The 12783-nt window shown below is 44.5% G+C and overlaps 1 protein-coding gene across 3 annotated transcripts in view; it reads left to right on the top strand.

Annotated features, from left to right (window-relative positions):
* The window catches only part of CCDC136 (coiled-coil domain containing 136), a 153166-nt gene that overhangs the window by 67727 nt on the left and 72656 nt on the right, over positions 1–12783 (top strand). The window lies entirely within an intron of this gene.

Here is a 12783-nt window from a genome sequence, read left to right as displayed (position 1 = left end):
GAGGAGAGCCATGATTGGCCACAGGCATCCTGCCTGTGGCCAATCATAGCTCAGGCTGTGTAGTGCACGCCCCACACTATATAAGGCCGCCTTTAAGGCGGCCTCCTGTAGTGTGTTACTTTGCATCTGAAGCAGTGGGTGTTCTGTGTACCTTCAACACAGTACACACCAATCGTTTTTGGCTGATTTCCTATCTTGCTGCTGTGTAGTGGTTGTTGTCTGTGCCCTGACTGCAGTATACACCACTATATTCACCTCACCTATATAGCTAGTGATCTAGCTTTAACCACTTAACAACTGCCCATTGCCGATTAACGGCTTCAGGGCGGTTGTTTAACTCAGAGAGGCCGTTAATTAACGGCCTCCCAGAATTCTGCTCTCGCGTGCCCCGAGGTGTGCGCACTCGAGAGCATCCGTGACCGCCGGGTCCATAGGACCCGGCGCATCGCGGTAAACGGCCGCTCATAGCGGCCGTTTACCACGTGATTGCTCCGTCAAATGACGGAGTGATCACTTGGAAACAAACCGGCGTCATGTTATGACGCCTGTTCCTCCCTCCCCTTTCTGTACCGATCGGTACAGCGGAGGGGAAAGAGATCGGTGTCAGCAGCGATGTGGGCTGCATCTGCAGTGCCCACATCGCTGCTCACCGAATTTAACCCCTCAATTCCCTGCCAATACTCTGCAATACCAGTGCATACTCTGCAGTACCCTGCCATTACTCTGCAGTACCCCGCCATTACTCTGCAGTACCCCGCCATTACTCTGCAGTGCAGTACCCCGCCATTACTCTGCAGTGCAGTACCCTGCCATTACTCTGCAGTGCAGTACCCTGCCATTACTCTGCAGTACCCCGCCATTACTCTGCAGTACCCCGCCATTACTCTGCAGTGCAGTACCCCGCCATTACTCTGCAGTGCAGTACCCTGCCATTACTCTGCAGTACCCCCCATTACTCTGCAGTAACCCCCATTACTCTGCAGTACCCCCCAATACTCTGCAGTACCCGCCATTACTCTGCAGTACCCCCAATACTCTGCAGTACCCTGCTATTACTCTGTAGTACCCCGCCAATACCCCGCCAATACTCTGTAATACCCTGCCATAAATTGCCATACCCAGCCATACTCAGAGATACCCAGCCATACTCGGTGATACCCTGAAATACCCAGCCATAGACGCCCCCCACCCCTCACCGCCCTCCGGTGCTTCTACCAACTCGCCAGTACGATCAAAGCCAGAATCTTTTTTTTATTTTTTATTTCAGGCTTCCCAGCCTAGAGGTGAGATGTGGGGTCATATTGACCCCCCAGATTTCACTGTAAAGAGGACCTGTCACCCCATATTCCTATTACAAGGGATGTTTACATTTCTTGTAATAGGAATAAAAGTGATCAAAAATATATTTTTGGGAAAAAAAATGTCAAACTAAAATAAATAAAGTAAAATGAACAATAAAAAAATAAAATAAAAATTAAAGCGCCCATGTCCCCATGTGCTCGCATGTGCCACACATGTGAGGTATCGCCGAGAATGTTAGAGCGAGAGCAATAATTCTAGTCCTAGACCTCCTCTGCAACTCAAAACATGTAACCAGTAAAAAAATATTTAAAGCGTCGCCTATGGGGATTTTTTAAGTAGCGACGTTTGGCGCCATTCCACGGGCATGTGCAATTTTGAAGAGTGACATGTTTGATATCTATTTACTCAGCATAACTTCATCTTTCACTTTATGCAAACATTGGGCTAACAAGTGGTTAATAATAGAGCTTGCAGTCAGTAGTGTTAGGAGATAGTGCGTGCTGTCTGCGTGCTCTGTACCCAGTACATACCGCTATAATATAGGGCAGGCCCCTACTTTCAAACATCCAACTTACAAACATCTCCTACTTGCAAACGCAAGGAGACAGCAGCAAGTGAGATGAAAAAAGATGGACGACAAAACAAATTATACAGGGGTGATAACCCTTCCCTATGTTTTCCAAAAAGCTTAAAGATAGTTTTTTTGACTGGAGCTACACTTTAAAAATGTACCGGTTGAAAATGACAAACAGATTCAACTTAACACAACAAACCTACACAGTCCCTGTCTTGTTTGCACCGCCTGTATACTGCTGTTCTGAGTATATAGGGCCTGGGGGCCACACGCATTTCCTTTTTTTAATATGGGTACGGGGTTCCCCTTAATATGCGTACAAGACCCAAATAGGCTGGTAATGGGCAGGGAGGGCTACCCATGCCATGTTTCTCAATGATTTTCAACCATATTGCAGGAACCAGATATAACATTAAAACCGCAAGCAGTTTTAAATGGTGTTATTTCCGTTTAATGTAATTTTGTGCAGGGACTGTTCTAAACACGGGAAACACGTGGCACTTCACAGGCATACTACAGACACCCCGCAGGCACCATATTTAAAGGAATATTTCACTTTTTTTTTTCACTTTAATCGTCATTAAAATCAGTGCTCCCGCCAAAACGGTAGTTTTTAAAACTTTTTTTTGCAGTGACCCATGTCCCCTGAGGCAGGAGGCAGGTCGCCAAACCCTTTTTAGGACACTATCTTGCATATTAGCCGTTAAAATGAGCACTTTCCAATTCGAACGTTCGAGTCCCATAGACTTCAATGGGGTTCTAACGTTCGTACCGAACGCGGGGGTCGTTCGCAAGTTCTGGTGCGAACCGAACCGGGGGGTGTTCGGCTCATCCCTAAACAGTATACTGGCCTAAACAGTATATAAAACTATACGTAATTGTGCAAAAAAAAAAACATAAGTAGCATAACATAAGGAGTCCTCACTAACCTCTTTTATTATTTCACTTATTGTCCTAATCTAATCTAATCTTTCTCACATCACTGCGTGAAGTTGAGGGCAAGCCACACAGCCATTGCTTTGTCACTGAAACTGGCCCACTGAGCCATCGGCCCACCGGGAAACTCCCTGTATTCTCAATGGCCAGTACATGCCTGCCTTTAGGAATCCAGGAATCTTCCAAAACAACTTATAAGAGAGAGAGGCTTCACCCATCTGAAACAGGAAACACATCATTCAAAGTGAGCACAATTACAGAATGTATTAGACCTGACTCAGCTCAACATAAACAGCAGCATATAAATGACTATCTCATAGCCTCGGGCCTTCCTTCTATCTTCAATGACGTGGTCGCATCTCTCAATGCTTCCATAAAAACTAATGAATTTCTGACAGCGTTCAAATCCCCTAAACCTCATAAAGCCAAAGGGCCTGGTGGCTACATGGAAGCTTACTAGAAAGCATTCCCCCTATCGTTGCCTCCAGGTTTGTGGCAGTGTTTGATTTGATTTTAGACAAACATACAGTATATGGGCACATAATACTATAATCTTGAAGGAGAAAGAAGCATAATGTATGAATTATCATCCAATCTCACTCCTAAACATAGACTTAAAAATCTTCACTAAGATCCTATCATCCACCTTGATCAAGGGTATTTTATGTCCACCAAAGAGACAAAAGATAACACTACAAGGTGCTCAACATAGACCACCTAGCCCACCTTAGGACAATCCCCTTTTGTTTGCTTTGATCTGATTCAGAAAAGGTCTTTGACAAGGTGGAATGGCATCTCCTGAAGAAGACACTGACCCATATCGGGGTAGGAGCAAATTTTAGTGAATGGATTGATGCCATCTATCCTACAGCAGCAGTTAGGGCAAACAAGACAAGCCCTTCCTGCGCCACGTATGCCAAGACCTAAGTATTATGGGCTTCGCAGGTAGGAGCTTTTGCTGACAACTTGTTCTCTTTCATAACATCTCCGGAAGCTATCTTACCCAACCTCTTGAATGGATTTCATAAATACAGTACCTTATCTAATTTCAAGATCAGTTTGCACAAGTCTGAGATGTAAAATGATACACTGTACTCCAAAGCCTGTACTCGTGCTTGCCCTTTCTTTTGCTGTGGCAAATTCTCACCTTAGTTACTTAGGGGTGTGATTAACTTCCTCGATGAATAAAATCTTTGCAGCCAATTTTCCACCTATACTTTGTGTAATTAGATTTACGTAAGTGGCATAATAATTCATATACCTGAATGGGTAGGAATTCCATTCTCAAGATGGATATCATGCCCAGACTTTTGTACTTATTCCAGGCCTTGCCCATTAATATCCCTCAGTCTTTTTTTAATTCAGTCAGTAGTGCATTTATACACTTTGAGTGAAATCACATACCCACCTGTCTCATTTCTACCTTGCCATGTTGAAGGTGCATGGGGGATTGCGTTTCCAGATCCTCCCAAATATTTTTAGGTGGTCCATCTCTCTACAGTGATTTATTGAAGATTTTGGCCACAAACAGTGGTTTGATATCAATCATGTACCGATATTACACTGCCTACCCTGGAAAGAAAGTAGTGGATATGATAAATGCTATAGAGGATAACATTGTAAGTGAGTGACACAAAGTCATAATGAATAAAATAATCAGATGTATGTATGCCAGATGATCAGTCCACAATGGAGTCCATCTTTTCATTATTTAGATAAATGTTTGCACTTGCACATGGTGGCCTTTTATCCAAGGTTCAAATTGCACCATGGCTTTCATCAACACTTTAATTTCTCTGGTGTTTGAGGAACTCTGGAGCTACATGGGATCCCATGTAGTGATGGACGAACTTCCGACGGGACGTTTCGCGAATGCGGACCGCGAACGCGGCCGTTAGTTCGCGAACCGGAACGTTCGCGGCGGGCCCCATTGACTTTAATGGAAGGCGAACTTCGCAAACCTACAGGTCAAATTTGCAGCCACAAAATAATTAATAGCTGTGCAAACATAGTCCCACCACATGGCCAATGACATAACACATGTATGAGGTGAATCTGGGATCGACAACTACAAGCATTCTTTTTTTATATGGGAAATTGTTGTGACAATTCAGGACTGTGGAGCGCATGAAGGCAATGGAGGAGATGGAAGGTCAGGGACCAGGGTAGGCAAAGAAGAGGGTGCAGGAGATGATCACCAGCAGCGTGACATACAGCAATGACACCTGCACCGTGATAGAGTCATCTGACACCAGCACCGTGATAGAGAGCACTGACATCAGAAGCGTGACATACAGCAATGACACCTGCACCGTGATAGAGTGATCTGACACCAGCACCGTGATAGAGAGCACTGACATCAGCAGCGTGACATAAAGCACTAACACCAGCACCGTGATATACAGCACTGACAGCAGCACCGTGATAGAGAGCACTGACATCAGCAGCGTGGCCTACAGCAATGACACCTGCACCGTGATAGAGTGATCTGACAACAGCACCGTGATAGAGAGCACTGACATCAGCAGCGTGACATAAAGCACTAACACCAGCACCGTGATATACAGCACTGACAGCAGCACCGTGATAGAGAGCACTGACATCAGCAGCGTGACATACAGCAATGACACCTGCTCCGTGATAGAGTCATCTGACACCAGCACCGTGATAGAAAGCACTGACATCAGCAGCATGACATAAAGCACTAACACCAGCACCGTGATATACAGCACTGACAGCAGCACCGTGATAGAGAGTACTGACATCAGCACCGTGATATACAGCACTGACACCTGCACCGTAAGCAGCCCCAGGAGGAAGTCAGCATAGCACAGGGATGGTGGGAGCCCCTCATAATGAGCATAGCACAGGGATGGTGGGAGTCCCTCATAATGAGCATAGCACAGGGATGGTGGGAGCCCCTCATAATGAGCACAGGGATGGTGGGAGCCCCTCATAATATGCACAGCAGAGGTACAGCCCCAGGAGGAAGTCAGCACAGCACATGGATGCCCTTCTGTGAGAAATACTTCCTTCCTGGGACCTTCCATTGTGGTGTTCCAATGGCCACAAATTTACGAAAAGGCCTCAGAGTCCACCAGTTTATATGGCAGTAGTTGGCGGGTTATGAGTTCTGACAAGCCAGCCGTCAACCGTTGGGCAAGAGGGTTATCCGGCGTCATCATTTTTTTACGCTCGAACATTAGGCCCACAGAAGCCTGCCTTTTGCAGAAAAACGTGAGCTTGGCGTGATGGAAGGTGGAGTGGAGGACAATTGTGAGGAGGAAGGAGAAGTAGAAGACGAGGCTGGACAGTGAGAGCCTGGAGTGTGGCTTTGTGTGTTCCGTTGCTCCCACTGGGCTCGGTGATGGCTGCTCATGTGCCTTCTTAAGGCGGTCGTCCCTAGGTGAGTGTTGGGCTTACCGCGACTAATGCGTTGACTGCAAAGATTTTTTGATGGAAAAGCTATTGTCAGCAGCAGACACGTTAAAAAAAGCCCACACTGCGGAGCCATGTGCCGGTGTCCTGGGAGCGCCAGACGTGACCGTACATGGTCGATGACTTGCTCCTGATACATTTGCAGTCTGCTTTGTCCCTCCTGTGCAATGTAAGTTATTCCTGCTTCTCCTCCCTATCTGCTGGTCCATATCTCCCTCTGAACGCCCCTCCTCTTCCTCTCTTGTGGGCACCCACGTGACATCACTAGACACGTCATCATCGACGTCACCTTCCCCACCGCTATAAGTAGAGATCTCGGAGTAGGCAGCAACACCGGGGACCAACCTCCTCCTTGGGCTGATCTGGGTACTGTCGTCAGACTGCTGAGTAGCGGTTGTTGCTACCTCCTCTTCCTGATCCAATACCAAGAGTGGCTGCGCATCAGAAATGTCTTGATATGGATTGGAAAATAATTCCTGTGATCAAGCGGAAGGTATGTGGTGGTGGTGGTGTTGTTGGTGGTAGTGTCTTTGAGGGTGCACATAGCAGAGAGTGAAGAAGAGGGTGCAGATCGAGAGGATGAGGAGGGTGCAGAAGAGTAAGGCTGAGTGAGCCACTCAACCAAGTGGGGTGCGTCCTTTAAATGAATTGAACGCACCTTCTGCAACTTCCCACTATTGGCTCAAGCCTGTTGCTCCTGCCCTACCCCTACCACCCCTGCGGAAGGGCCTGCCTCTTCCTCTGCCTGTCATTTTTTAAATGACCCCGTGACAAAACTCTCAGTCCCTATACCGATGAAGGACTGCTGCAGTATAGGGCAGCGGTCAGCAGTAGTGCACCTCAACCCTATGTATTGTGGACCTATACCAGTCCTTATAGAATGGCAGACTGTACCTCACTCAACCCTATGTACTGTAGCACCCTAGACAGACCAAGTTACCAGTCCTTATAAGGACCTTTGTGGAACAAGTAGGTTGTGTGTGACTGATTAGCAGACTGTACGTCAGTCCCTATACCGATGAAGGACTGCTGCAGTATAGGGCAGCGGTCAGCAGTAGTGCACCTCAACCCTATGTATTGTGGACCTATACCAGTCCTTATAGAATAGCAGACTGTACCTCACTCAACCCTATGTACTATAGCACCCTAGACAGACTAAGTTACCAGTCCTTATAAGGACCTTTGTGGAACAAGTAGGCTGTGACTGATTAGCAGACTGTACGTCAGTCCCTATACCGATGAAGGACTGCTGCAGTATAGGGCAGTGGTCAGCAGTAGTGCACCTCAACCCTATGTATTGTGGACCTATACCAGTCCTTATAGAATAGCAGACTGTACCTCACTCAGCCCTATGTACTATAGCACCCTACACCAGGTTATCTTATAAGGACCTTTGTGGAACAAGTAGGTTGTGAATGATTAGCAGACTGCAGCAGAAGGGCAGCAGTCTTGTATAATATTCTTTCTATATTTGGAAGAAAGAATATTATACGTGTACAAGCCTATTACCATACCACTGATACCAGTCCTGAAAATAACCTTTGTGGACCTAATATAGTAACAGCTACTGATTAAACTGACCCTCACTGCCTCACACACTGCTTCCTGCCTGTCCCTATATAAACTGACAAAACAGAGGCTACTGGAACAATAACTGGAATAGCACTTTTGTGGACCTGATAGTAACAGCTAATGACTAAACTGACTGTCCCTACAGCAGACACACCATCCTGTCCCTTTCTCTAAACTGACAAAAGACACTCAGGCTGCTGCAACAATCAGTAGCACAGCAAACCTATATACACCTAACACCTATACCAGTCCTGAAAAGAACTTTTGTGTACCAAATAGCTAGCGATTTGGGTCACTACAATCTCTCCCTGCTCCACACAGCAACCTCTCCCTATAGTGACAGAAGAAAGAATGTAAAATGGCCACCGGATCGGGTGTATTTATAAGTTAGGGGGAATGTCCAAGTGTCCATGTGCTGTAATGTCTCAATTGGCTGTCCTGTACCCCATGATGGATGTGTCATCATAGGTCAAAGTTCTTTTACACAGAAAACACGGAAGTCCGCCGGGTGAACGGTGGCAATAGTCCGCCGATCGGGCGAATCACGAACAGCCGAAATTCGCCGCGAAATGACCGCCGGGCGAACCGTTCGGCCATCACTAATCCCATGTACCTTGTGTCATTAGATCAGCCATGTGAGTGTCCAAACCCCACATGCTGGCATACATTGTTTGTAATCTTCATTGTCGTTGACTGACTCCATAACCTTCCTTGGGTTAGGTATTCTGCATGTATCGACCAACGAACAGACACCTTACTTACAAATTCCTACAGTAATTCTGTAGAGGTCTCATATGCAACTGTGCCCATAGAACACCCTGAATGACTGCTGTCATAAGATCAACAAGTTTCATCGCCTCCGTTATCGGCGTTTCTGTTACTGTTGTCAATAGCAGATTGAGTGCTTGTGAGTGAATTCCATGTCGTAACCTCTTCAAAAAAGGTATAATATAAAGGGGTCTTTTTATTACTTGCTGCTGCTGTGAGAGACTGTGACTTTCTGTTGATTTTACGTCATAAAATTCTTCTGGTTTTGGTTGTTAAAAGAATGAAAATAATTTTTTCCCTGCTGTTTTTTCAGTGTTGGGAACCCTTTCTTCTTACCTGCTGATTTTTCCAGAACCACTCCAAAAAACAGATCCTCTGTAAAAGGCAACATACATAACTTTGCTTTGGAGACCAAATCTCTAGGCCAGGTTGTCAGTCAAATAGCTCTTCTAGCTTCATTAAATAAAGCTGTAGATCTCACTGTGAATTTCACTGCTTCTGTTGAAGCGTCTCTAAAATATGCAACTGCCTTACTCAACACTGGAAGAGCATCCACGATTTTTTCCATATGGGTACCTAACTCCAGGTGGGAGCTAAACAAAAGGCACTGACAGTGTTATACACAAATAGTGTTACTGCACATAAAAAGTGTGCATTTTATTATGTAATTTGTCCTGTTTAAAACAACCCTAAAACTATGATTTTGTTAAAAAGCACTGCAAAGTTATTTATAAATGAATTAGGTTTTTCACTTGTTGCACTTTTTTCAGTGTGATACGTGTAAATATATGTAAAAGGTGTAAAAATATTATTGAACAAAGCAAACAAAAACATAAAAAAAAGTTTAAATATTAGTTAAAAAAAAATAGTTTAAAAAATTACCAGGAAAAAGGGGTTGTAAAGGTAGAAGGTTTTTTATCTTAATGCATTTTATGCATTAAGATGAAAAGCCTTCTCAGCCCCCCTAATACTTACGTGAGGTCCTTCTCTGTCCAGCGATGTCCAGGAGTGTCTCAGCCATCCAATATTGTCGTTCCTGATTGGCTGAGACACAGCAGCATTGGCTCCCACTGATGTCAGTCAAAGCCAATCAGGATAGAGAGGGCATGGGGCTGGGTCAGGGCTCCATGTCTGAATGGATACAGGGAGCTGTGACTCAGCTTGGGTGCTCCCCTAGCAAGCTACTTGCTGTGGGGTCACTGAACGGAGGGGGGAGGGGCAGAGGCACAGAAGAAGGACCCAAGAAGAGGAGGATAGTGAAAAATCACTACAATAGAGCAGGTAAGTATAACATGTTTGTTATTTTTATAGGGGAAAAAAAACCTTTACAATCACTTTAATTAGGGCTGATTAGAGTAAACTAAGGGTTAATAACGCGTTCAACAGAGGAACATTTAATTGTCAGATTGCTTTAACTGACTTCATCCCTTTGACCTGTAGATGAATAAACAAGAAAGATACCAAATGAAACAATGTTTCACTGTATCTTTCTCTATTAGTGGCTGAGCAATGTTGTTGATAAACATTGCCAGACTGCTTTTTTGTTTTACATTTCCTGCTCCCGGGACCTTCTCTGTGTACTCAGGAATGTAGCTATGAACTGAATTGACATGTACTGTGACAGAGGGGATCCCAGCAGCAGAGAAGGACAGACGTACTAGACACACCTTGTGTAAAATGATGGAATTTTTATGGGCATGTCCAGCACGACCAAAGTCTTCAACTTGTTAATATGTAAATCGCGGGCAGCAGGCGGCATTGGTATGTAAATGGTGGGCACATTAATAGGTATATCAAACTCCCCTTGACCCCCGGTCCACCACCATCTACTTCTTCTGTGGCCAACATTGGGGATGGAAATACGCCCGGCCTGCCACTGCAACTGAGCCTGACATCAACCTGTACTGCAAAAGTGAGCAGATGAGGGGTCCAGAGGTAACAGAGAATGGATTAAAGTTTGGAGTGCAAACATGAGCAAAGAGGAGGTGTGGGGGCGGGGGCTGGGGTGCAAAGATGGGCAGAGGCATTTGGAGTGCACTAATCTCCTGCACATTCTACCCACTACCATACACTCCGCACTCCTCTCCTGCATATACTACCTACCACCATACACTCCGCACTGTTTTTCAACACATTCTACCTGCTGCCATACACTCTGCACTCCTCTCCTGTGCAAACTACCCACCATCATACACTCCACACTCATCTTCTGCACATACTAACCACCGTCATATACTATGTATCCCTCTCCTGCACATACCGACCGTCACCATACCCTCCACACTCCACTCTTGCATATAATGGCCACCATTGCACCCTAATCACTGCTCTTCTATACACACTACCGGCTATCATACACTCCATACTCCTTTCTTACACATACCATCATACACTCTGTAGCGAAATGAATGTTCCACATACAAAGTACATATTGCAATGGCTTGTTGAATGCACAGCGAAAAAGGAGTCCCTGGAACTTTTTTGAAATGTTAGCAACTATCTTCTATGTGACTCACAGTATATACACTATATTGTACATTACAGACTCCTGCACTATATACACTATAGTGTACATTACACACTACTGTCCTAGATATACTTTATTGTGAATTGCACACTCCTGCACTATATAAACAATACTGTATATCACACACTCCTGCACTATATTGTACAGTACACTACACTATGTACATGATATTGTACATTACACACTCTTGCATTATATACACTATATTTTACATTACACACTCCTGCAGTATATACACAATATTGTACATTACACACTTCTGCACTGTGTACTGTACATGATATTGTACATTACACATTCCTGCATTATATACACTATATTGTGCATTGCACACCCCTGCACAATGTACATGATATTGTACATTACACACTCCTGCACTATATTGTACATAACACACTCCTGCAATAAATATACTATATTATATATTGCATAACGTGTTTACCTAGGAATAAGACCGGGGTCCTATATTAATTTTGGCTACAAAAAACACACTAGGGCTTATTCATGGGAATGTCTTATTTACAATATGTACAATAATCTACAGTTATTCAAATACAGTCATGTCATCTTCTTCTGGAAAAAAAAATATATATATATCGTGATCCTTTAAAGCATGATAGACAGCACAGTGCTTGTACTGTATCATTTACCCCTCTCTATGTTCTAAAAAAACCTGGAATAAAACCATTAAATTGTTTTTTAAAAAGTTCCTGTCTTCTCTCTCCCTTTCAGCTCAGGAGTCATCATTATGACATATGTAATCCCAAAAATAAACCTTGGTTATAGTCATTGTAAATGTGCAGTGTGTCTCCTTTTGTAAATTTATTGTGGAAAATACCTTATTTACAGCGCTGCTAGGAGCTCATGTGACCCGCTGGAGATCTTCTTCCCCGCTCCAAGCACTGCAGAGGGAGGGGCCGCAGACGACAGCCAGGAGAGGAGAAGATCTCCAGCGGGTCCCCCGAGCACCCATTGGTGCTGTAAATAAGGTATTTTCCACAAGAAAGTTACAAAAGGAGACACACTGCACTTTATATATTTTTTATAAATGGATTACATGTTTTTACACAGACTTTACTAGGGCTTATTTTACGGGGTAGGGATTATATTACAGAACTTGCCGAAAGTCATGCTAGGTCTTATTTGCAGAGTAGGGTTTATCTTCGGGGAAAACACGGCACTTATCACCAAACTATTCATTATCTCAACAGTTGCTAAGGAATCCATGACTATTTTAATAAAATTCTTCTTTAAGGTCGGCTCAGACAAAGTGTTAGCTCTCTGTCTATATTCACTGGATGCAAAATCATAAGTAATGGCAGTGTTTTGTTTTTAAAACAATGATTGCGCTGAGGTTTTTATATGTCTCTGAGACTCTGGCTTGCAGGACAACAATTTCAGAATATTTTATGAGTACAAAAAGGCTCTTCTTTTATTTAACCATGCTCCTTTAAGCCACTCTTATACCATTGTGGACCCACCTACAGTTTGCAGTGGCACACTTAGCTTGCCACATTACTACTCTACTTAAGCTATCCACATGTACCCTCTCTCCCCCCACCTTTTACCCACCCACACCCTGTCCAGGGCCGTCTTAATGAGCGGGCACACCCAGCTGCATAAGGGGCCCCTGCACTTTCCCCAAAGCAGCTGCTCCTTGAGCCCA

Source organism: Lithobates pipiens, unplaced genomic scaffold (genome assembly GCF_037356315.1).
Source record: "Lithobates pipiens isolate NorthernLeopardFrog02 unplaced genomic scaffold, aLitPip1_a1.2 Scaffold_8, whole genome shotgun sequence".
Lineage (NCBI taxonomy): Eukaryota > Metazoa > Chordata > Amphibia > Anura > Ranidae > Lithobates > Lithobates pipiens.
The sequence above is the reverse complement of the archived record's forward strand: the minus strand, read 5'-3'. Positions and strand labels throughout refer to the sequence as shown.